The 27,006-nt window shown below is 39.5% G+C and overlaps 2 protein-coding genes across 3 annotated transcripts in view; one reads left to right on the forward strand and one right to left on the reverse strand.

Annotated features, from left to right (window-relative positions):
• Positions 1 to 27,006, reverse strand: part of LOC126355491 (octopamine receptor Oamb-like) — an 879,391-nt gene that overhangs the window by 382,706 nt on the left and 469,679 nt on the right. The gene's annotated exons all lie outside the window — the stretch shown is intronic.
• The window catches only part of LOC126353965 (protein yellow-like), a 158,889-nt gene that overhangs the window by 27,415 nt on the left and 104,468 nt on the right, over positions 1 to 27,006 (forward strand). For both annotated transcript variants that reach the window (XM_050003272.1, XM_050003271.1), the window contains one exon: positions 25,418 to 25,585. The gene's annotated coding sequence lies outside the window, so the exon portion shown is untranslated. The remainder of the gene's footprint in view (positions 1 to 25,417; positions 25,586 to 27,006) is intronic.

Consider the following 27,006-nt stretch of genomic DNA (forward strand, 5'->3'; position numbering starts at 1 on the left):
TGTGTGTCCATAGTCTTGATACAGCTGCCAAAAAGTGGAGAAAATCTTTCAGACATTAATTAGTAGATGATGCACGGTCTTTGAGCCAAGCTCAAAAATTTAAAAGATATGAGAAGTGGGTTTTGTAGACTACAGTTCTACCACTTAAAAACCTAACGTTGTCTTTTTGTTCTTGACATATCACAAATAATACGTAGTGCCTCAGTCTTAATGGCACATGCAACACAAACATTCTTCCTGCTATAATGTCAAAAACTAACGTTTTTGAAAGCGTTGCTGAGTACATAACAGAAGTTCAATCTTCCATGAAGAGAAATACCAATGAGCCACTGGTAATAAAGGTATTTATTTACAGAAATAGCGCAATTGCCGGTCGAATCGACAAATTCATTTTAAAAGGGCCGTTCACGTTTATGTAACATTTGTTGTTGTTCACGTTAGTTGTTGGAAATATCAGTCAACAACAAATACAAGCTACACCAAATGTAACATAGCCGCGAATCGCCGCACGAAGAAGAACTTGTCGGTTTAAAATTGGCGACGGTGCTGTTTGTGTAAATAAATAGCATTATTACAAGTGGCTCATTGGTCTTTTCTTCTTTGCTACCGTAAGCTTGTAAAAACTATCTTGTTTGCACTTAGAAGCGGTCAACTTCCTGGTATGGACCTTAGAGCGTTCTTAATGAAGTGTTTATTATCTAAGTTGTATCATTACTTTTCTGCCTCGATGCAGAGAGCAGCATAATTCTGTAGTATCAGGACACATTGTCAATTTTTTGGATAGAAATCAGTTATATGAAAACAAAGATACCAGCGGCGGTCTGTAAGTAATACAACACTTTTTTTCTCGGCAAATTTCTGATGAAAAATAGCGGGATTTGTTTTGGGACATTATGGAATATTCACGTTGAGACACTATTGTTTCATAATTATCGGACAGTTGTCGCGCTGCACGTAGCCTTCTAAATTGCTTCTGTAATGGGGGTTTGTTCAAAGCAGAGAGCCATCATTTTCTTTTGGTGGAAAAGTAGAGCATTGCAGATATTCATAAGCACTTTCAAAATGCCTACGGTGACCTGGCAATGAACCAAAGCACCATGAGTCGTTGGACGAGATTCTATAATCATCGCAACAAGGTTGCGCATACCTAAAAGATCTCCTGCGTGCCGATCACTTGCACACAGGTTGTACTAATGCGATGCTAGAACGTGAGGACACATGCAAGGCGACTGACGGATCATAATGAAGCATGTCGTTGCTCAACCAGACGTCTTTTTCATAGTGCTGCCACACTCGTCCATCAGGTCCACAAGTTGGGGTTGTAAGTAGGCTGTTTAAGTATTTTTATTGGTAACGCCAACACCACGTAGCGCTCTGTATGAAAAATCACTGGCTGTGCCGTGTGCAGTCTGTGGCTGGTTTGCATTGTTGTCTGCTATTGTAGTGTTGGGCAGCGGCAGCTGGATGCTAACAGCGGGTGGCGTTGCGCAGTTGGAGTTGAGCCGCCAGCAGTGGTGGACGTGGGGAGAGAGATGGCGGAGTTTTGAAATTTGTAAGAGTTGGTGTCATAAACTGCTATATATATTATGACTAGTGAGGTAAGTACATTGTTTGTTCTCTATTAAAATCTTTCATTTGCTAACTATGCCTATCAGTAGTTAGTGCCTTCAGTAGTTTGAATCTTTTATTTAGCTGGCAGTAGTGGCGCTCGCTGTATTGCAGTAGCTTGAGTAACGAAGATTTTTGTGAGGTAAGTGATTTGTGAAACGTATAGGTTAATGCTAGTCAGGGCCATTCTTTCGTAGGGATTTTTGGAAGTCAGATTGCGTTGCGCTAAAGATATTGTGTGTCAGTTTAAGCACAGTCGTGTATAATTGTTCAAGGAGGACGTTTCACATAGACCAGTCGTGTAAAATTTTTCTAAGGGGACGTTTCATATGGCGACCCTGTCCAGTCTTATGTTCTTTAAAGATGTATTTTGCACCTTTGTTATTGCATTCTTATGTTATAAAATTGTAATTGACACCAGTTCATCAAATTAAGTAACTTGTAAATTACATTTCACTGCACACATTTCTGTTGGTCATAGTATATGGACAATATGTGAGAAGTAGAGACTGTTAGTGTTTGCACATGTGTTAATAATTCAGCAAGGGACTGGACAACAGCATTGCTGGTTCTAAGGACATTTCAAACAAATTCTTTGTGATTGGACAAGTGGTGGTTTATGGACTTGCTATATTCTCCGCAAGACTCTTCGAGGGTGATTGTGCACCTGCACATTCGCAACAGATGGCTGTTGGCCATCTCTACAAGGACTGAAGTGGGTCTGCACCTTCGATGGCCCACCAATACCATTATTTCTACATGGACTGCAGTGGGTCTGTACCTCTGGTGGTCCACCAATACCGTAATCTGTACCAGGACTACAGTGGGTGTGCTCTGTGATGACCTACCTACCAATAGTCTTCAACTTCGACTGACTCTGCTGTGGGTTTGCTCTGTTGTGGCCCATTACCTGTCTGCATGTCAAGAGTCAGCACAGTCTTTCCGTTGGAAGGACAACACTACTTCTTCAAGACTGCTTAGAAATCCACTACTTCCAAGTGCAATTTCTTTTATTGCTCAGACTCTGAGAAAAACACTGCAATTTTACTGTGATGAACGATCAGGACTGTCTTTATGGACTGTGAGAAAATTTTAGCTTTTGACCAACATTGTATCGATAAGTGTGGGCATTTCATTTCTTTGTTATTGTAATTATGAAAAAATTTTTCAAATCTGTATTGGCCACTGCCCAAAACAATTTGTAAATTTTTTTGTGGGGAGCATGGACGCTATGTAAGTAGGCTGTTTAAGTATTTTTATTGGTAACGCCAACACCACGTAGCGCTCTGTATGAAAAATCACTGGCTGTGCCGTGTGCAGTCTGTGGCTGGTTTGCATTGTTGTCTGCCATTGTAGTGTTGGGCAGCGGCAGCTGGATGCTAACAGCGGGTAGCGTTGCGCAGTTGGAGGGGAGCCGCCAGCAGTGGTGGACGTGGGGAGAGAGATGGCGGAGTTTTGAAATTAAGTTAAGAATTGGTGTCATAAACTGCTATATATATTATGACTAGTGAGGTAAATACATTGTTTGTTCTCTATTAAAATCTTTCATTTGCTAACTATGCCTATCAGTAGTTAGTGCCTTCAGTAGTTTGAATCTTTTATTTAGCTGGCAGTAGTGGCGCTCGCTGTATTGCAGTAGCTTGAGTAACGGAGATTTTTGTGAGGTAAGTGATTTGTGAAACGTATAGGTTAATGCTAGTCAGGGCCATTCTTTCGTAGGGATTTTTGGAAGTCAGATTGCGTTGCGCTAAAGATATTGTGTGTCAGTTTAAGTACAGTCGTGTATAATTGTTCAAAGAGGACGTTTCACATAGACCAGTCGTGTAAAATTTTTCTAAGGGGACGTTTCAGGGTATTCAACGGTGTGTGCTTCCTGGGTTCCACGCAGCCTAACAGGAGACCATCCTGCAGCCCAATCTCACATCTTCCGACTTCCGCTTGTTTCGCCCAATAAAGTGTGCACTCGGCGGCTAACAGTACAGGGATGGTGAGCACGTTATTGATGCAGCAAGACGTTAGCTCCAGCAGAGTGGAACCATGCGGGCATACGTTCCCTCCGCAGTGGTGTCGGGTAGGGCCGTCGTATTGAATGGAGACTATGCTGAAAAATGGGGTTTTGTAGCTAAAACAGTGGGGAATAATGTTTTCTATTGGAATCCTAAATGAAGTAACCGACTTTCAGAAAAGATGTGTTGCATCAATTACTGAACACCAGTCGCACATTGTTTTTTATTATCCCAATAAAAGCAGTTCGGTGGTTAGGATGTTTTCCATTTCCACCATTTACCGGAAGTCTCCTTTTTAACAATGACCCAACTTTCCACAGAAGTGGAAATGTTAACAGGCACAACAATATGGGGAAAATAGAAGGTTTCGTGTGTAGCTCAGCATCAGTTTGACTGAAAAATTTTTTTTCTATACTTAGCGACGACAGAACAAATATTTTACTGTCTATTCTCATCACTGAGCTAAGTGTTTCAACTACAATTTATCTGAACTCCTTTGAGCAATGGCTGATGTCACAGCTTGAGACTGATTGCACGGATTCCAATTTTCCCACACAACACACTCACACTTGGGTGCGAAGGTTTATACGTTGATAAATCAACATTACAAATCCGGTCGTACTGGACACGCCGCCGCGGTGTGCCAACCATGGATTCCTTTTTCCGGGGTTATGTGAACAACCTTATGCGTGTGCCTCATTTGCCGGAAGTAACTCCACATAAGATTCAGAATTCGCGGTGTGAAAGGGACTATCGCATAGACATTATCCGTGTGACCAAGAGGAATAATAGTAAACATCTATAAAGCGTGCAATATAAATTTCCAACTTTCTGTTACACAATCTGTAATTCTCATGCATATATCGCTATGTATCCAACAGTTATAGCCATATGTAATCGCTATATTAATTTTGAATAGCCTCGTATAAGACGATCAGAAATATTGAATATGTTAATGCATTGAGAAGTGACCATGAACAAGATGCTCTGCAGGTGTTTTGCTGTCTCATAAAATCATCCCCATCCTTCTAGCGGTGTGACGTTACACAATCGCGTAATCCAGCAATAGCGGGCGTTTACACCTACTTCAGTCGTACAGAGAGTACTCTACGACATTGGTCCCTCACTTAGTTTGCATTTATCGCGAGTCTGTCTACCAGCGCAATGTGCCAAGTGACTGTAAAAAATCGTAGGTGTCTCCTGTATGTAAGTAGGGTACAACAACAGACCCGCTAAAATTACGGAGCAATATCCTTAACATCGGTCTGCTGTAGAATTCTAGAGCTTATTCTGAGTTCGAATTTAACAAATTTCCTAGAGACTGAAAACTACATGTTACCGAATCAGCATGGCTTTAAAAAGCATCGCTCTTGGGAAACCCACGTATTTCTTTATTATTTATTTCGAGTTGAGCCTCTATGGCCTGTGTGGTAACAACCAATTTCATGTTAGTGTCTACGTCTTGTTCTTGTTCCAGCTTTGAATTCCTGCCAATGTCTTCTGAGCCCACCAAGAAGTGCCTGTTTATGCTCTTCGGACAAAGGCCACTTTAAAACCTTGGCAATAGTTCACCAATCTTCTAACTTTCTTCCTGTTAAGAATTTCTCCGTCTGAGATATCAATCTGCCTAAGATCTTTTTCACATTCTTCCAAACCATCTTCGCCTTGTTTTCTTAGACTGGATGAAACTCCATATTGTTTCTGTTAGTTGGTCACCGTCCACCCTTATGAGATGACCGTAAGATAACAATGGACTCTTCTTAATGGACACTGTGATAGGTTCTGTCTTGCTGTAAAAGTCCTCATTTTCTCTCAACCCATCTATTACCTAGGATATTCCTCACTATCCTACACTCTGGCTTTTACAGCCGCTCAAAAATTTTTTCAAATGGCTCTGAGCACTATGGGACTTGACATCTATGCTCACCAGTTCCCTAGAACTTAGAACTACTTAAAACTAACTAATCTAAGGACGTCACACACATCCATGCCCAAGGCAGGAAATCGAACTTGCGACTGTAGCAGTCGCGCGGTTCCGCACTGGGCGCCTAGAATCACTCGGCCACCGTTGCCGGCCCAGCAGCTCAGCTTCACCTTGTCTATTTATGGTCAAATCTTCGGACGCATATAAGCCCTATGGTTTTACAACTGTATTTTAATGTCGGAACTTGGCCCCTATACACATAGACTTTTTGTTATAAGTATTCTCTGTCAGTTGGTATGCCTGGACGAACTTCCTCATCCTGGCATTAATTGCTTCTTTGTCTAATCCTTTCACCTGGATGACTTCACCGAGACACCTGAAATTCTTAACTTGTCCGATTTTTCCCAGATTGGTGACCATCCATTCAGGTCCATCACAGTTGTTTGTAATATATTTTGTCTTTAGAATAGAGTACTGGAGGTCAACTTTTTCAGCAATTTCTGACAGCCTATTGACGTCGCTGACTGCTGATTATATGCTGTTAGCAAAAATGGCCAGGTCATCCGCAAAGGCAAAGCAGTCATTGTACACCCCTTTGTTTCTAGAGCGAAGTCTGAACCTCTCTTCATTTGTTTCTCCTTCGGCTAACAACTTTCTCCACGCTCTAACGAACTTTTCCAAGACGCAGTTTAAAAGGAGTGAGGATAGTCCATCTCCTTGTCTTATCCCTGTTCTGATTGTAAAGGGTTCTGAAATCTCGCCCATAACTTTTATTTTTGACACTGTGTTAGTGAGAATTTGTTTGATCAGCTTTCTCGATGTATCATCCACCCCAAACTCATCCAAAATAATCATTAATGCCTCTCGGTCGATGGATTCATATGCCTACTGAAAATCAAAAAACACGACCACGTAGTTATTTACTCCAGCATTTTTGTATTTGATGATGTTCTTCAGGTTATAGATCTGTTCTGGACAAGAACCAGCTTGGTATTCCCCATTCAGCTGATCAAGGTGACCTTTTATTCTGTTCTGTATTGCTTTGGAGAGAATCTCATTTGGAACAGATACTAATGAGATGCCCACATAGTTCTTTTGTAGATGATGGATTAAAGCTGACTGCCATTCAGATATCCTAGTTCTCCAGTTCTCTTCAAGAAGTTGCACGAGTACATATAGAGTTTCTTTACTTTCCAGCTTCTGTAGTTCCACCACTATTGAGTCCTCTCCAGCTGCCTTATTATTCTTAAGGTTGTTGACGATGTCATTGATCTCCTCTTTACCAGGTGGAGATGAGTTGGGTAGTTTGTGGATCGGGACACATATACGGAATCTTTCTTTCGGTTCCTCACAATTAAGTAGATTTTGAAAATAAGGAGACACGCTCGTCTAGTTTCCTTTGTTTGTTAGGCCAAGATTTCCATTTTCGTCTCTAAAACAAATACTAGGGACTTCGTATCGCTTCAAATTTGACTTTAACGTCTGGTAGAAGTCTCAGGCATTGTTTTTCTGGAAATATTGGTCGATCTACTGTTGCTGCTGTTTCTCACTCATACAATCGCTTAGCCCTTCGTAAAGTTCTGGTTGCATGTTTTCGAACTTCATTGAATAAATCAAAATATTCAGGTCTCCTGGTGGAGTTACACTTTCTCTATGCAATTTTTCTTGGGCCACCACCTCATTACAAACCCCATTCCACCATCTACGCTTTTTCTTTTTAGCTGTCACTATTGCAGTATTAAATGCTTGTTGGATCTTGGAGCCGATGTCCGTCCATTTATGAGATTCAGTTTCTGGTGGTATTTTGAGCTTCGCAACATCATATTTATGAATTTTATTTCCGGTTTTTACTACCTTATTGAGAGGGATGGAATTCATTTTGATCTTGGAGAGGTAATGATGCTAGTCAAACTGGGCACCTCTCTGCACTTTAACATTCATTATTCCTTAAATGCTCCCCTAGAGATTGTTACATGATCAATCTGTTTCCCTCCATACGCATTGCTTTATCTTTTCTCACGTGATATACATCGAACTATAGATGAAGCGCAACAGGCAGAGCTCATAATTCTAGATTCCAGAAAATCATTCGATACCGAACCTCCTGCAGACTGTTAAGGAAGCTACGTGAATACAGAAAAGGACCCCAGATATGTGACTGGCTCGAAGTCTTCTTAAGTAATAGAACGCAGTATGTTGCCTTCGACTGTGAGTGTGCATAGGAAACAGGAGTAACATGAGGAATGGCCCATAGAAATGTGATGGGACCGTTGCTATTTTCTATATACATAAATGATTTGGCAGACAGGGTGGCAGCAATTTGCAGTTGTTCGGTGATGATCTGTGCACTATAGAAACGTGTCTAAGATAAATGACTGTATGTTGATACAAGGTGACACAGAACAGATCTCTAAATGGTATGCTGAACGGCAGCTGGCTCTATGTAGAAAAATGTAAATTCACGCGGATAATTAGGAAAGACAAAAGTATAATGTATGGATGCAGTATTAGTAGTGTCCTGCTTCACACAGTCACGTCGTTTAAACATCTGGGCGTAAGGTTGAGAGGTGATATAAAATGGAATGAGGTTTTGAGAAATGTGGTAGTGAAGGTGAATGGTCAACTTCGGTTAGCTGGGAGAATTTTAGGAGAGTCTGATTCATATGCAGAGAAGGCCGCATACAGGCCACTAGTACGGCCTATTCTTGAGTGCTGCTTCAGTACTTGAAAAACGACATCGAAACTATTTAGAGGGAGTTGCTAGAATTGTTAGTGGTAGATTCGATGAGCATGCAAGTCTTACCGATATGCTTCGAGAGCTCAAGTGGGAACTCCTGGAGGGAAGAAGACATTCATTTCGAAAATCAATACTGAGAAAATTTAGAGTACCCGCTTTTTAAGCTGACTGCAGGACGATCCTATTGCCACCAACATACATTCCGCGTAGGGACCACGAAGGTAAGATGCGAGAAATCAGGGCTCTTATGGAGGCATATAGATACTCATCTTTCCCTCACTCTTTCTGCAAGTGGAACAGGAAGGGAAACGACAAATTGTGGTACAGGTATCTTTGGGCACGTGCCTTGCGGTAGCTTCCCGAATATGTGTGTATATGTAGATGTAGATATAGATGTGCTTACACACTCTGCGTACATTTTTCTACGAGGCAGATCAGCTGCGAATCCCTGCACTAAACTTCGATCCTCTTTACATCATTCTGCGTATCGCTGCAACTTTTTATCTTAGTGATATCTCTGCCTACAATACCGTCCGAGAAATACCTTATGGACCTTCCAACGTCATTTACTAGGTGAACAGTACTCTTGGGGTATGTCAGTAGTTCCTTTTAGATCTGAAGAACATGGCAAAAAGTGTAGCTTATGTTTCAGTACAAGTAGATTTGAACGAGATTCTTTCAGATGCTATATATAAAATATCGCTGGGCCATAGTTTTTTTCCCGTTTCTGTGTCTATTGTCACTTCAAAGCAGACGTCTTTCACCTTGCAGTTGTTCAGTAACGATTAGAGAAATGTTCCGTTCCCATTAGTGACGGATTGCGCGTATTCTTGTAACGAGGTACCACCATGCTGCAGCGGACACGGTCTCCCGCGGGCGCATCTTCGTGACGACGCCGCTGATGAGGCGTGGATTCCCAGCCTCGCTGAGCACAGTGCCGTATGGTGGAGCTTTGGACCCTCCTATGAAGCCGTACCCCAGCCTGAGCCTGCACCGCACCACAGAGCACTCCATCACCAGTAGCCGCCGGCAGCTAGTCTCCATCGTCGCGGCTACGGTGAGACATATTGACGACAGCTACCGAAAATCACGTCCTCATCACTGTCACACTTTGAAATGTTATCATTTACTCCAGTAACAGTGTGGAAATTTCGGAAACAGTAAGTCATCGCTGTGACATTTGCTATGATCCGTATTTTGATACACTGATACTGTATTTTATATTACTAGGTAATTTTTGACATCGAAGTATTATCAGTTATAATGAGTTCAGACGTATGTCCAGTCACATACCTTGGCTTCTAAATAGCAGTACAAACACAACCACATGTATACATGTAAGACAGACAGGATAGTAACCATCAAAACAAGAAAATAAGTTAAATAAACGTAGCCTCTTAGATGAAAACGTGAAGAACTATGAGCCCTTGCTTATCTTCAGTACTGTTATGATGTTTGGTTTCGTTCGTGAGGCACTCAACTGTGCGGGCATTGGCGCCCTTATAAAGTCCCAATTTTTACACAGACCAATTTTTTCACAAACTCCAATCTAGCCGCTGTCACGAATGATGGCAATGAAATGATGAGGACAACACAAACACACAGCCCCAGGCAGATAAAATCTCCAATGCGGCAAGGAATCGAACCTGGGAACCGCGATCCAGAGGGAGGAACACTAGCCCCTTGACCACGAGCTGCGGACTCGGTACTGTGAACAACAATACTTCTATTGCAAGTTCTTTGTTTTCCGTATCTCTGGCGGAAGTAGTACCGACCAATACAAGAAAAAACAGTTCAGCATATGTGAACTCTGAAATGCTTACTTTAAGAGACATGAGCACATGTTCTGACGGTTACAGCTGCCTCTCAAATTATTCGACACATATGATTAACAATACAAATGTGTAGAAAATTTTGTTAACTGGTTTCATGAGGATCATCTTCATATCAGAAACTATTCCTAGAAGTAGCAGCTTCTCCACTGCTGGTACTGTGGGAAGTGGAAATACTTAAATCGACATGCACTTACGATAAATGCCGTAATATTACATTTACTTATACAAAATGGTTAATGCAAGGCTGATAATATTTACTCGTTATCGTATAAATTACAAATTTCTTTGACAAAGCGATTATGACTTTTCGAGTGACTTGTTAAAATTTTTTCGGTTATTCAACACATCAAGTGAATACGCTTACATGCACAACGTAAAATGTAAAGAAAATAATGCTGCATTTGTTCTTTGCTAAAACCCATTGCCATTTCCATAGTAAAAATTGCTTGCGAAATGTAATGTATCAAGGAAATGGAGTATTTTTTTCCTATCTTACGGGACGAGCGACGAAATTGATAAAAAAAATGGTCTGTTACACATGGGTTCCCTTTAGTCTACCCTTATCTTCATGCGCCAAGGGGTAATCGAACTTACCTCCATCAGTAGCGTGAAGCATCACATTTAATAACGCTTCCAATCTGCAGTAAAATAACATTATGTAATAATGGTATAAATTTATCCTTCGTTATTTACGCATTATAATTTACTGTTGTGTGATCCCAGAGTAGTAAGTAGGTCTCCTGAACGCACTAGGAGATCATCCAATGAGCAAACCCAACCCACCCATAAAAGTAAAGTCAATAAAAATAAACAGAAATAATGACCCATATATATATATATATATATATACATATGGGTCATTATTTCTGTTTATATATATATATATATATATATATATATATATATATATATATATATATATATATATATATATATATATATATATATTAAATAAAAAAATAAACATACAAATTTAACAAGCAGGGTTTAATTCCTCTTTGCTCATACAATAGGTTAAATTATTTTTATCTTATTAAAATTTATTAAATACTAAATAATGTTAAGTATCCATAATGTACTCTATCATAGTATTCTAGAACTACTGTTTTACCATACTAAAAAGAATTCTTTCTATATGTATTATTTAATCGATCATCTAACAATATGTCACAAAATCGCCGTAACTTTGTTACATATTCTCATCGACTAATATTTCGCTTTTGACCAAAGTCCCACCAACTCGAAATTTGACAAATCTTAGCAACAGCTCGTTTTCTTGGATTTTCCATTAACTACAAGATACTGTTTTGATATACTATTCATCAGTTTCTAAATCATGTAGATTGCTTTCTAGTTTTACTTTCATAAAATCTTTCCAATTATTTTTTAACCACATGTTACTTTTATTTCTAAAATCCCATACTCCATAGACATCTAAAATTTTACAACCCATTTTTACAGCCAACTTTACTTTATCAGTTACCCAAGTTCCAATAAAACCTCTTTTTTCCTCTCCACATTTGGCACACAAAAGAAACCAGAGATTTTCATATTTTTTTACACAGAAAGCAGGATGATACAATCCTCTAGATACCAGTACTTCACATTTTATAAATGTATACCAAGTTTTGGAATAATATTTTGGTCAATATATTTTTGTTTTATGTTATTTGGGATAAGAATCATTATGTCATACAGTTGGATAGATACTGCACACACAATCAAATCTTATTTTTGTGCTAACACCTTTGGCTTTTCTATTAATTTTATTGCATTTGTTCAGTTACCATAAAAGCAATACTTCGATTGAATGATTCCTCAATTCCAGCTGACTGTTACAATTTCTCAAGCTTATTATAATCCAATGACTTAAACCAATCACCTTCCCACGTTTCCACTAAATCTGATCCAGAATTTCGTATTTCTGCACTTCTTGATACAGTCTTTAGATAAAGGTCTTCATATTGAATACATAATTTTCTTTAACTCTACAGCAATTAAATCTGAGAAGTACTTTTCTATCTTTCGGTTTCATAGTGTGAACAAAATAATATTCAGTATCTGGAATCTGAAATTGGTCCTATGTAATTTTCGTTTTGCTGTGTATTGAACAAATGTGGAAAATATCAGTCCTTCAGTTCCTTCAAATTAATTTTTTAGGAAAACCACCAAGTTAACCACATACAAAATGACTGCTATCTATAATTTTTAGACCTAACTGTTTGATCTCCAATAACATTTAGTTCGTGTGTAGATAATATGCGGTTTTATTGAATTCTCAACGAAGTACTTCAAAATGAATTGTAAATCACACCCTTTTGAGTAATGAGCTATAAAAATACAATACTTCCGTTCTTCAGACATCATTCAACTTAAGAATTATTCTTTTTTTTTAAAATTTATAAACAGGATTTCGTTTACAAACGTGAACTATCATGACATTCTGAACATGTATACCTGTTTTTTGTTGAGCTTCATAATCAGATCACATGTATGTGTCTGTAAAAGGAATCAGTCTTCCCAACACTCAAACGGTATACCAGCAACTATTTCTCCACATTCCCAACACTGGTAAACATAAAATTCTTCGAATCCTCCATTAATATAACAGCTAAGTTTAAAACAGTTTGGGGAACCTGGGACTATAAAACCCTTACAAAATTTGCTCTCACAAATAATACCTTTTTGCAGTCTGTATTGCATGTAACACATATGATTTCTCATTTTCACTACTTGATTAAAATTTCTGCAAAGTGCTTAGCCACATTTATGTTTCTTAGTCTCAGCAGTTATTAATATACCTCTGGTTTTGTTGCACAAAACTTGAAAGATTCTCGACTGTTATGTGACTTTTATGTGAAATTAGGTATATTTAGGATTTTTGGTTGTATTGAACTTATCTCCTTTCTGAAGATTAGTTGTTATTTCGGTGTTTCAAACACAGAATTGAGAGGGTTTGTTACATAATCTGTTTTCTCGCTAAGAGTATCGAGTTTAGCAATATTAGTGTCATTAAAGACAATTTTGTAGTGAAGAGACCATGCTTTAATTTGTAAATAGTGTGTAAATAGGGAGTGACGCCAGATGACGTTGTGGGATTTGCACAACATCATCTTGAGGCACATCCGTGAAGACTATTTACAGTATATCCGCTGGGAAAGCCTGAAGAGTCACATGCTTTAAATTGTTTATTATATACACGTCTTATTTCGGTGATCATCAATAAATCATTTTTCAATGGTTTGGCCTCTTTTTCTCACACAAATTGTTTTCTACTAAATGGATAAGCCTGATCTAGACTCATTATTTTTTCTCAAGGTGGTCAAGTTCTTTCAATAACATAGTCATCAACCCTGTTGGACCTTTGTGTGACCTTCGTTTGACCTATGTTTGGTCATACTAAGTTTGTTAACCTTTTCAACTGTAGGCTTTTCCAACAATTTAAACTTTTTTATTAAATGTTGAATTTGTGTTTCGTGGATGAACACAGGTGTCATTTTATTTTCATTAAAAACTTTAATTTCTGTGGACCTGATGGAAACACAATACTTTATTTTCATTAAAAATTTGATTTTTGTGAGGGAGATAATGGCAAAACTATTGAAGATGTATATCATTAATCATCTCTTCTTATGTATATTCATCCATAATATTAAAATAGTTCAGACGGCTGAGAATCCTCAAATTCTCTTTTATTATTTAGTATATGTTTATTGAGTTAGGATTATATTCAAGCCGTAACATTTCTTCACAGTTTCTTGCAGCTTTACTGTATGGTTAAATAATGGCGTCCTCTTGGGTAAAATATTCCACAGGTAAAATAGTCTCCCATTTGGATTTCTGGGCAGGGACTACTCAGTAGCACATCATTATCAGAAGAAACAAAACTGATGTTCTACGAATCGGAGTGTGGAATATCAGTTCACTTAATTAGGCAGGTAAGTTAGAAAATTTAAAAAGGTAAATGGATATGTTAAAGTTACATGTAGTGAGAATTAGTGAAGTTCAGTGGCAGGAGGAACAAGACTTTTGACCAGGTAAATACAGGACTGTAAATACAAAATCAAACAGTGGTAATGGAAGAGTAGGTTTAATAATGAGTGAAAAAATAGGAGCGCAGGTAAGCTGCTATGAACAGCATAGTGAATGCATTACTGTAACCACGATAGACATTAAGCCCACACCGACCACAGTTGTGCAAGTTTATATTCCAACTAGCTCTACAGATGGCAAAGACACTACAGAAATGTATGATGAGAAAAGGAAAAAATTATTCAGATAGTGAAGAGAGACTAAAATTTAATAGTTTTGAGGGACTGGAATTCGATAGTAGGGGAAGGAAGAGAGGGATAAGTAGTAGATTGATGCTGATGGGGGAAAGGAATGAAAGAGGAAGCTGCCTGGTAGAACTTTGCACAGGGCACAACGTAATCACAGCTAACACTTGGTTCAAGAATCATGAAAGAAAGTCATACACGTGGAAGAGGCCTGAAGATACTGGAAGGTTTCAGATAAATTGTATAAAAGTGGCGATGGAACAGGGGTGAACTGACAGAATCAGAGCTGGTAGTGAGTTCCACAGAGAGCATCAGGGAATGATTGACAAGAACAGGGAAATTAAACGGTATATGGATGCCGGTGTTAAAGAAGATGTGTACCACCCGTCCATTACTGAGTGATGGCAAGGGCGATCGACGGCAACGGGCAGCGGCCAATTGCACTGACGTTTTCAAAACACGTGACGTCCCGCCGCGACGCGGGAGGGCGCGGACACGGAATTTAGTGGCAGTCAGTAGCGAGCCAGTGGGTGTGTTGATCCTTCCATCGAGCTAAGACCCCCTTGAAGATGTCTACCACAGACGGGGACGAAACGTTGGGAATTAACACAGAATTCGTCAACCGATCACGGCATAACAGCCCGGATAATTATAATGGACAAATGGTTCAAATGGCTCTGAGCACTATGCGACTCAACTTCTGAGGTCATCAGTCGCCTAGTACTTAGAACTAATTAAACCTAACTAAACTAAGGACATCACACACATCCATGCCCGAGGCAGGATTCGAACCTGCGACCGTAGCAGTCGCACGATTCCGGACTGCGCGCCTAGAACCACGAGACCACCGCGGCCGGCCTATAATGGACAGATCAACAAAGAATGGTTAAAATGGCTTTGAGCACTATGAGACTTAACATCTGATATCATCAATCTCCTAGAACGTAGAACTAATTAAACCTAACTTTCCTAAGGAAATCACACACATCTATGCGCAAGGCAGAATTCGAACTTGCAACCGTAGCGATCGTGCAGTTCCAGGCTGAAGCACCTAGAGCTGCTCGTCCACACCGGCCGGCTCACTGTCTACATAGGAACTAAATTAATGTTATTGGAGATCAAACAGACAGGTCCAAAAATTATAGATAGCAGATTCACTTAGTGGTTTTCCATAAACATTTAATTTCAAGGAGCTCAAGAATTGATATTTTCCGCATTTATTCAATACACAGCAAAACGAAAATTACATATGACCAATTCCAGATACTCAATATTATTGTGTTTACACCATGAAACCGAAAGATAGAAAGTACTTCTAAAATTTCATTGCTATAAAGTTAAAGAAAATTATGTATTCAATATGAAGATTTTAACTAAAGACTGTAACAAGAAATCAAGAAATACGAAATGGTAGATAAAATTTAGTGGAAATGTGGGAATGTGATTGGCTTAACTCATTGAATTATAATAATTTAAGAAATTAAAACAGTTACCTGGAATTGTGGAACCATTCAATCGAAGTGTTGCTTTTTATGATAACTGAACAAATGCAATAAAATTAAGAGCTAAAGTAGATGGTGTTAGTGGTGTTAGCCCGAACATAAGATTTGATTATGTGTGCAGTATTAACCCTTCCTTTGGCAGTGTTGGTCTCAAGTAACCTTTTAATGGCATTTTTGCCTCCAGGAAGCGTTCCTTTACACACTGCAAATGCCACTTCTAATAGTTCAGGGTTTTCCAGAGTGCAGTTTGTGCAGTGGTATTACAGAGATCTCCTCGAGTGAGCAACAGGGGTGCCTTATCTTGGTTCTGAAAGAGTGGATTTCAGTAAATTGGCAGTAATCTTAGCAGATTTTCTTCAAGAAATACCCAGAGGAGAGTTTACAGCAGAAATATTTCAATCTAATATTATTTTGAATTACGTAAATAGTATAAAGCTTTTATGTTGCCTGTGAGCTATATTTCCCATGGTTGGGACATGTGCCATTAGTATATTATATATGCTCACGGCGTGACAGTAGGGAATTTTTGTTTTCAGGGGCTTTTCAGCTATGGATTCAGGAATATCCTATAGAATTAAAAAGCGAGAGGAACAATAGTTCCACCAGAAAATCCGGCTTCGTCTGATCCAAGCGAGTCTGAAGACTCTGAACTCGAAGTTTCGGCAGACTGCCGTGATGATGATCCAGACTACATTCCAGGACGTCAGTATCAGTTCCATAACCTAGTTAAACCAGAAACAGAATCTGATTCAGGAAGTGAGATCTCAGAAGTTGAACATGTGCAAGGACCTTCTGCACTGAATCCTTCTAGTGCAAGTGCCAGTTAAGTGAAAAAGAAAATTACAAAAGCATTCACATACATGTGGGTAAAGGAAGATATAACTGCTAGGGTAGAGAGACTCTCCTTTGTTTTATGATGAAGGCAATACACCACTGGCTTATTTCAGACCATTCTTTGATTCATAACTGATTGAAAAAATTGTGCAGGGAACGAACGTATGCTCTGTGCAACGAACTACCACATCAGCAACAACCAATATAAATGAAATGGAACAATTTTTCGGTGTTCTGGGTCTTGATTCTATGCCTTCGTACACTGACTATTGATCTAAGTCAATGAACTGTGAAAAAATCGCCAATATTTTCAATTTGAAGCGCTTCATAAACTCCGCCGATACTTGCATTTTACCAACAATGAGAATGCTGTCAACTCTTCTGACAGACGTTTCAAAACATGATCTGTTCTTGAATCAATTGTAAAGAACTGCCGTGAGCAGAACCAAGAGTCGTAATTTTCTATATATGAGATGATGGTTCCATATAAAGGTACAAGAGCAGGTAATTTGCACCAATATATTTAAAACAAGCCACACAACTGGGGTTTTAAGATTTTTGTTCGCTCTGGTGTGTCTGGAGTTGTCTACGATTTTCTTCCTTATACTGGCAAGGGGATGATAACTGATCTTGCTAATGACGAGAAGGTATTTGGAATTGGAGGAAACGTTGTGGTTAGCTTTGCAAAAGTATTCCAAGAGATAGATCTCCCAGCGTTTATTTTGACAATTTCTTTTGCATCCTTGAACTTACAACATACTTTTAAAAAATCAAAACATTGAGTCCATGGGCACCATAAGGATGAACCGAATAAAGAACTGTCCTGTGCAAGACGAGAAGCAGTTATTGAAACAACGACGAGGTAGCCATGACTACATGAAGGACAGTTACTCAGACCTCATTTTAGTAAGGTGGGCAGACAATAAAATCGTGATATTTGCAAGCTCATTTTGGGGTGTCCAGCCACTCTCAACAGTACAACGATGGGACACCAATGGAAAAAGAAGAATTGATGTGACCTTCCCAGTACAAGCATATGGGAGAAGTTGATCTTGCTGGTATGCTGATAGAGCTCTACAGAGTACCAATGAAAACTAGGCGATGGTAGAAGGGATTGTTTGGATTTATGCTAGATCTGAGTGTTGTAAATGCCTGGCTGGTATTTCGAAGAGAATCTCTGGACAAGAAGACCTCACTGAAGTCATTCCGGGCCAATATTGCCAATGGTTTGATGTTTTCAGGCAAAAGGAAAGTAGGAAGGCCCTCAATAGACATAACACCACCACAAAAGAAGAAGAGGAAGCCAACAGCTCCGACTGTTACACAAGATGTCCGATTTGATAATATGGAGCGTTGGCCTGTATATGGTCCCAAAGGTCGTTGTCCTTATCATCCATCTGTATATTCTACAGTCATGTGTTCAAAATACAATCGCCGGGGCACGTAGGTATTAGGGGAAACGAACTGGTGGATGTGGCTGCCAAAGATGCATGTTCCCTCCCTCACGTTGTTCAATGTACCGTCCCCCTCCATGCTGTAACCTCCCTTTTGCGTTTTCGTGTTATGCATCAATGGGAAGAGGAGTGGCTGGCAGTTTCTGACAATAAGCTACGTCTGGCAAAGGCCACTACGTGACCATGGCGTACGTCCTACCAGTCATACAGGTGGGATGAGGTTCTCCTCACTCGCCTCCGCATTGGGCACAGTCCCTTAACGCATGCTTTTTTACTCCGGCGGTAGGACCCCCCAATCTGCAGTGCTTGTGGCGTCCAGATTACTGTCCGCCACATTTTACTTGACTGTCTTTTATTCTATGACCAGAGGGCGGTGGTTTCTTTGCCACCGGATTTGCCCTCTATTTTGCAAGACGATGCAGCGACCGTGTTTAAGGTCTTACGGTTTTGTGTCCTGTCCAATCTGTTGCCTCGGATTTTAGGGAGAGGGTTTTAATGTGCTGCTGGGTGACTGGCTCACCCAGGTTTTAGGTAAGAAGTCCGCCAGTCACGATTACCTCCTTGTATCCCTTCGGTATCTGTTCTCTTTTCCTTGTGTTTCCTTTCCTTTTTTAGTGTGTTTCTTCTCCTCTTGTTTTGCCTTTGTATGTGAGCATTTGGAACTGCGTCAGGCCTGTGTCTTTTAGCCGTTCTCCTTGTTCGGTGACCGTCTTCGTCCCTTCACTGCATGTGTTCCTGTTTCTATGCGTTTGGGCGCTGATGACCACGCTATTTAGCGCCCGTAAACCTCAAACACACACACACACACACACACACACACACACACACAAAATACAATCTAGTATTGTGAGTCCTTCCAAAGAGGAAATTAAACTGTTCTATTATACAGCAGGAATGCATAAATGTGTTTATAAATTAAATTATTCAAGTACAGGAAACCTTTTGCTTGAGGTTAATAGCAAACACTTTTTTTTCTATAATATCTATAAATGTGGTCTACTGCTGGCCAATGTTGCTTGTAAGCAACATTTCCTAATTTTCATAATTTTTGTCAAAAATTTCTAAAACTGACTGAATTGTATTTCTTAAATCATAATAAATAAATATAAGCCCTGAAAAAACTTTTTGTTTTTATTTTCACCATTTGCCAAATAAAGGGTTTTCAACTGTACAGCATAAAGATTGTTATCCGAAACGACATGAAACGAAAATACATTAACGAAGATATTCATATTCATGTTTTCGTGGCATAAAGACAGTTCCATAAAATTTTTAGTATAATATCTTGGTCGGTTCCATAAAATATCTGACGTGGAGCAACATAAATTCAGCTTCTTCTTCTAATATATCAGCTCAATACCGTCCAGCTATCTTCAGAGTGAGCTGAGGTGACTAACAGCTCAGCAGTTGGTCTGTCCTTTTACACCCAAGAACCGAAACACACAGTGGTGGAGCACTAGTCACCTCAGCTCACTCTGAAGATCTGAAGATGGGTGGACGGTATTTAGCCGAAATATTAGAAGAACAACCTGAATTTATGTTGCTGCTCCCCCAAAATTTTATGGAACCTACCAAAACATTCTTCTAAGTATTGGTGTACATTTATAAAATGTTAAGTACTGGGACATAGAGGATTGTATAATCCTCTTTTGCCTGTAAAAATAAATGAGAAACTCTTCTTTCCTTTGTGTGTCAAATGTGCAGAAGAAATAATAAGTAAATGTAAACACAATGACGAAGAAAGAAATTTTATTGGAGCTTGTGAAACTGATGGAGTAAATTTGGCTGTAGAAATGAGTTATAAGATTTTAGATTTCTGTCTATTATGGGATTTGAGAAATAGAAGCAACATACCGTCTGAAGATTATGTAAAATATTTTATGGAAATAAAATTAGAAATCAGCCCACATGATTTTGAAACTTATGAAGAGTATATCAAAACAGTTAAAGAAAAAGTATATATTGAGTTAGGTCCTGATAGAATAAACGGAAATCCATGTGAACGATCTCTTGCTAAGATATTTCTAATTTCATTATGGAGGGTGAGGGGGGAGGGGGAATTTGGCAAAGGCAGACTATGAGACAAAGAGAACACATGACAAATTTTCAGCACTTTTATGAGATACTGCTGGATGACTAACTAGATAATTTAAATATAATGTTTCTTAATGACAATATGGTTTAGAGGAAGTACAATTTCAAGGATTATTACGTGGATAATATTTGAGCTACAAAAAAAATATTTAAGGTGCGGTCACTATATCAAATGCAAAGCTTAGATTGTATGATAGGATAAATAAAATAGAAAAATATGTTATATTTTTATAACAATTCTGTAGTATGTGTTGATAAATGCAAAGGCAATTTAGAAAAAGCTTGTACATTAGGTGAATAGATAATTGATTTCGGAGATAATGAATGCATACAAATTGTGTCTCAACTGGACCAAAAAATTGTTATTAGGATGAAAAGCACTGTAATGAAGTTAAAGCGATTCAATTTAACCTATAAAAATGTTCAGAAGGAGAATGGCGAGTCTATGATAAAATTAACTGAGAGTGAAGTGAAGGAATATATACTACTAGAATAAAAGCCAGATCACTACAGATGTTGATACTAAATATCTAGTTAACAAACAGGGTACGAAAGAATTATTATTATTGCAGTATAATAAAAGAATAGTTCTTGAAATTTATGGCACATTATTTTACGGATATTAAAAATTATTTAATTAATTTCAATAAGTTGAAATTAATTTTTGTGTTACCTAAGCAAAGCGGAATTATTCCTTGCTGTCTTATTGTCTATGTTTATTTTGATTCACTGAATTTATAAATTTACTATTGTATGTCATCAAGTGAGCACATTTTTATATTTATTTTTATTGATTTCTTTCTTATATTTACTTTTACGGGTGGGTTGTGTTTGCTCATTAAATTATTTCCTAGTACACTCAGGAAACCCATTTACTACTTCCAAGGCACCTCTCTTTCTTCATTGCAAGGATTTCCATAAAAGTTCAAGTCCGTAACAAAGAAAGAGAAGGTCCCAGAGGGCAAGGTATAACTTCACATGTTGAGATAGTACAAGATATTGTATCAGTGACTACAAAACCGAATCTAGCTTATGAAGGTCATGACAGAATGAGGTAATTTCTATGACGATACACCGTCTCTCTGCACTGATTCGTGTGTGAAGAGTATCATAAAGTCACTGGATCCTCCCCTGAGGCATGGTGACTCACAACTATTGTAAGTGGTCCACACTGGATAGTGACACTGAGGTGGCGCCAGTTATGGTCCCGAGCATGCTCTATCAGAAAAGTATCTGCGTATCTTTCTGGCCGTATGAGCACTTCAGTCAGACAGTTCGCGGAAATAAGATTTATGTGGGGAAATGCATTGTCCTGTTGAAGGAAATTACCACGATACTGTTACGTGAAGGGTAATACCTGAGGACATAAGGCGACCATGACGTGCTGTTCTGCTGTCAGAGTTTCCTTAGTCACTGCCAACCATAGCCTGGAGTCATATCCGGATTCTCCTTTCACCTTGACTCCAGTTGTGACACGGCTGTGGTCCAAAACCTTGAACGAATAGGTCGTCGCCAGACTCACCATTGACAGTCATCCTCGTTGGTGCAGACACTGAACACACTGCGACACTATTCATAAAGTCCTTGCTTCCTGGTCCCGATACTACTCAAAACGAAGTCGTTTGAGATGGGGTGTTAAAGGCAGCCTACGCATGGGATGTTGGTTCCTCAGTCGACCTTCTGTCAGTCTTCTAGCAATTGTGTAAGTTGACACATATTTAAGCATGGAGCTCATTACCCATTCGTAAACTGTATGTGCATATGTGTAAGAGTTACAGTGTGAATGTTGCACGATACTAAGATCCTCCCTTGTGGTTGTCAGGCACAGTCGACTCGACCATTGACGACGGGTATGCCTCCCCCCACCTTCCCATGCAGTCCAAGACCGTGCTACTGTATACATCAGTACCCACGAACGTGGTTGCCTATCGCATAATTATACGAGCATGCCAAATGGAGACCGTCACTGAGGCCCCGTTAATACATTTTCAGGTGCTGATAACGCTGTCTCATAGTAGTACGCAGCATTTCCCTATTCTTTTTTGCGATCACTTAAAATCTCAGGCTGCTCACGCCTGTTACAAACCTTCCTAAGCCTTGTAACAACAATTAAACGCGAACAACACTGATGAAATATGTTGACCATTTTACCTACCACAGAGAACTTTAGCTCTGATTGCTACAACCCGTCGACAGTGGGTACGTACATGAAGTTAAATTAAGGTCCAACTAAGTGTTCTAGGTGCTTTATTTTGTCTGGCATTGTATTTCTACCACTAGATTTCCAGAGAGGGAAGATATTGCAGGCGGTCTCTGCAGAACTGGATTCAGCGTCCTGGAGATGAAATACACGTGCTAAGTAACTAAAAATATTTATACCTTTTAGGACTTCCGAGACATACATTTCTCATTTAAATAAATCTGAGCAATTTAATTTAATATTACGATACAGAAATGAACTTGTTGTAATCTCTCACACGCTCGTTCACGCACGTTCAGTCCGTCAGAATTACAGGTGAAGTAATTTATTTATAAATCCATATTTTAGTTGACACTTTCAGGCAGATAAAAACTGTGTGCTGGACCGAGAATCCAACTCGGGACCTTTGCCTTTCGCGGTCAAGTGATCTACCTACTGAGCTACCCAAGTACGACTCACGCCCCGTCCTCACAGCTTTACTTCCGCCAACTGTGAGGACGGGATGTGAGTCGTGCTTGGGTAGCTCAGTTGGTAGGGCACTTGCCCGCGAAAGGCAAAGGTCCCGAGTTCGAGTCTCGGTCCGGCACACAGTTTTAATCAGCCAGGAAGCTCCATATCAGCGCAAACTCCGCTGCAGAGTGAAAATCTCATTCTGGCATATTTCAGTTCTTTTGCAGTATCGGAGTCTTCACGCAGAAGGTATTGTTATCTTTGTCCTTCTGCAGACATACCTGTATTTTTATTTCCATCTGGCACAAAGCAATTTTGAAAGTAGACGCCAAACAACTAAAGAAAAAATAAACATTTCATGTAATTTATGTGTTGCTTTTTGAGATATTAGTCGCGCTGCATATCTCTTTCCAACTTTGCATTACCGTTGGGCTTAATTCATTTGGCAGAAAGGCTAAAATCGAATAGCTTCGTAGATACGTATTACGCAGAGAGCTCAGTGCTTCCGCATTACTGCTCCAGTTGTTACGAGTGATAACATGAACTGGGAGCATCTCACAATATTTATTTATCTTGTCAATCCGTTTTCAGACCAAGACGTCTTCAGGAAACCATTAGATAATGTTTGATGATGGCATCGCAAGCCGAAAATCGGTCAAGCAAATAAATAAACACAGCAGTACATTTACAGTTTTAAATTGTTTTATCACGATATAAGAATCAATTACCATTTATTAGATTGTAATCTTGCCCCGTCAGTCAAGAAACATCACAGAGTGTCATGGTTCGATAGTGTGCAGCACATAGACCAAGTATGTCGAAGGCAAACTAATTTGTTTCTGATCTATTAGTATTATTGGTGTGTTTGGACGTTTGGTGTCCACACTCGGTCATAATCAAGAAGGAACGCCAAAGAACGCAAATGGTTGTACACCAGATAATTAGACACTGTCCATTCGTCATTTCGTACATTCTTATTTGACAGTAGATCGAAAACGAAAAGACATTATACATATAGGAGCCTCTCTGTACAACCAAAGACATTTTGGACATACGTAAGAGATGAAGAAAAGTCTTGAATGACCTAAATAATGGGAAATTTTACCAATTTCGCATTTTGTCAAGATGAACACAAGGCGTTTCTAGAATTTATTCTAATTTTCAAGTGCCCTTGTTTACATAAATATTTTTCGTGATGTTTGCAAATGTGAATTTCTGCCTGTCTCGCACCGTAGTAGTTTTCACTATAGTAGTATTTTTGATATTATAAAGTAGTCTGCGTCCTCCAGTGCACAGGATATCTCACATGCGCAAAGCTTCACTGAGACTACTTGTTTTTGTAATCAACACGTGCTGTAAAGCCGGCCGCGGTGGTCTCGCGGTTCTAGGCGCGCAGTCCGGAACCGTGCGACTGCTACGGTCGCAGGTTCGAATCCTGCCTCGGGCATGGATGTGTGTGATGTCCTTAGGTTAGTTAGGTTTAAGTAGTTCTAAGTTCTAGGGGACTGATGACCACAGCAGTTGAGTCCCATAGTGCTCAGAGCCATTTGAACCATTTTTTTTTTGAACGTGCTGTAAAGATAACAAAATTCGGGAAATTACATTCGGACAAGTTTATATGATTTTCATTATTTTGCCTAACTACTGTAACCATAAATAATAACTGTTGTAACGGAAGACTTAGAATAAATATTACTGATATTTGTTACTCCTGTACTATCTAGGCATAGCTCTGTTAATTGTATGATCGTAATTTTTAGCTGTAGAACAACAGTAGTTGTCTTAGCAGTAGTGGAATTTATAATTCATATAGTCATTATAGATACTGGTGATTGGACGAGAACAGAAACTAACGGATGGAGTCTTAAGTTATGATGATTTGATTTGTTTGGACACTAAGAAACCAACATGACTGTGACCGTATATTGATTTGGAAGGCGAAACACAGATAGTAGAGTAATACCAACAACGGAAGTGAAATAACAGAAATTGTAAAAAAAAAACAATAAAATTTAAAATTGTGAAATACATTATGTAGAATACAGTGAATTTAATTAACTACAGGAGAATCATAAAATTAGATGGATATGGGTATTATTAGCAAAGTACCGTGACACCTAATTCTAAAGTTTAAAAATTACCAAATAACCGTACCTCCACTCTTCGGAACAGATTACAGCTGAGAGTCACATTGAGACATAAACCACACATTTGTTTTGACAATTATCATAGTAAAGCTAAACGGCGACGATACAGTTCCACCTATAAATATTAACCCAAATCGCACACATGGTGGAGCACTGGACAGGAATGTCAGACCCTCAACATTCCTGCCCCATACGTAGCTAAACCACGTCAGATGAGATTCCTTTTGTGGGACTCAGTTACATTTCGATGTGGTCACTATTTTCAATACTGATGTATGCAGCTGTCAAGGGTTCTTAGAGTTGATAGAGGCAACGCCCAAGGATGGTCTGATGAGCTTATTTGTTTCAGAAAACGTGGACGAATGATGATATTGACAGCGGCGTTCTGGAATGCACGACGACACCGAGACATGTGTGTCCAAAGAAAATTATCATCATTGACCACCACACTGATGAAATCATAAATTCGACAGAAATTACGAACGCTGCATGTAACTCATTATACACTGGAACTGTGGTGAGTTTCTATCTGAAATCATATTGTTTATAATATCTACACTGTTGAAAAATGTGAGCCATACATTCCACCTTCATAACCGCAACTACTCTTAGCATCATTAATTTCACGATACGATACGCTGGAGGAATAGAAGTGTCTTACAATGTCTACGATGCACATATACTACCAGCGTTATCCATGCTTCGGAGAGGTCGGGAATCTCAACTGAGATGTGAACCAGAAATTTCCTGTTCTGTTAATCGAAGCTCTATGTTGTGGTTATGAACAGATACTCCATTGCTTTGCTGAACGTACAAGTCTGCGCTGTTTACTATTGTCGTAGCAAAGGGTGCAGTCCCCTTCTAGAACCTTCTGCTGTTATTTTCCTGCAAAAGGCGATGGCGAACTTTCAGACTGAGAGACAAAACCACTTCAGCTGTAAAATTCTTTTATTGTTAGTCACTACCGGGTTTACAGCCCTTTTTAGGGGCCCTATTTCATTGCAAGCAATCATTCCAAATACCAGTATTATGTCAAGCTGTAGACAGTGGGAGCGGCGTTCAATAAATAATACAACACTTTTTTTCTGCGTGCTGGTTGGTTTTATTCAAAACTACAGTACAACTTATTATTTCCAACTCTTTTCGCCAAAAACCTCTAGCTTTCAACGTAATCTCCTTTCAACGAGACCGCCTTACGTCACCTGACTGGGGAGGCCTGTATATACGCACGGTACCACTCTACTGGCCGACGTCAGAGCTAACGTCTTGCTGCATCAACAAGGTCCCCACCGTCCACGTACTACTTGCCGCACACACTTCATTGGGCCAACAGATGGAATCCGGAAGGTGCGGGACTTGGGCTGTGGGCTGGATGAGGAACAACAGTCCAATCAAGTTTTGTGAGTCCTCCCTGTTGCAAGGACTTGTGTTAGACCTTGCGTTGTCGTGGGAAAGAAGTTCATTAGCAGTTTTGGCTAACGAGCATACTAAAGCTGTTTCCTCAATTTTGCTGAGTGGAGTTTTTCGTTTCATCCAGGGGATGAAATCAAACAGAACCCCCCTTCAGAGTCCCAGAAGACCGTCGCGATGACTTTACCGGCTGAGGAGGACGGATGGTGTGGCGCCACTCCGTGCACTGCCGTTTTGTTTCCGGTCAGAAGTGATGACCCACGTTTCATCGCCTGCGACGATGTTCCACGAAAATTATCACTATCAACGACACAATGCGCAAAACGTTCTGTGCAGATGACCCTTCCTTGCTCTTTACGGTCTTCTGTTAGACGGCGAGTAACCCAGCGGGTAACATATCTTTGAGTGCCCCAAATGGTGGACGATTGTGTCAGCAGTACGAAAAGAGACTTCCATTTAAGCAGCGAGGTATTTGATTGTGATCTGTTGATCATCTCGAATGAGACTGTCCACACGTTCCAACTTCAC

Source organism: Schistocerca gregaria, chromosome 3, assembly GCF_023897955.1.
Source record: "Schistocerca gregaria isolate iqSchGreg1 chromosome 3, iqSchGreg1.2, whole genome shotgun sequence".
Taxonomy (NCBI): domain Eukaryota; kingdom Metazoa; phylum Arthropoda; class Insecta; order Orthoptera; family Acrididae; genus Schistocerca; species Schistocerca gregaria.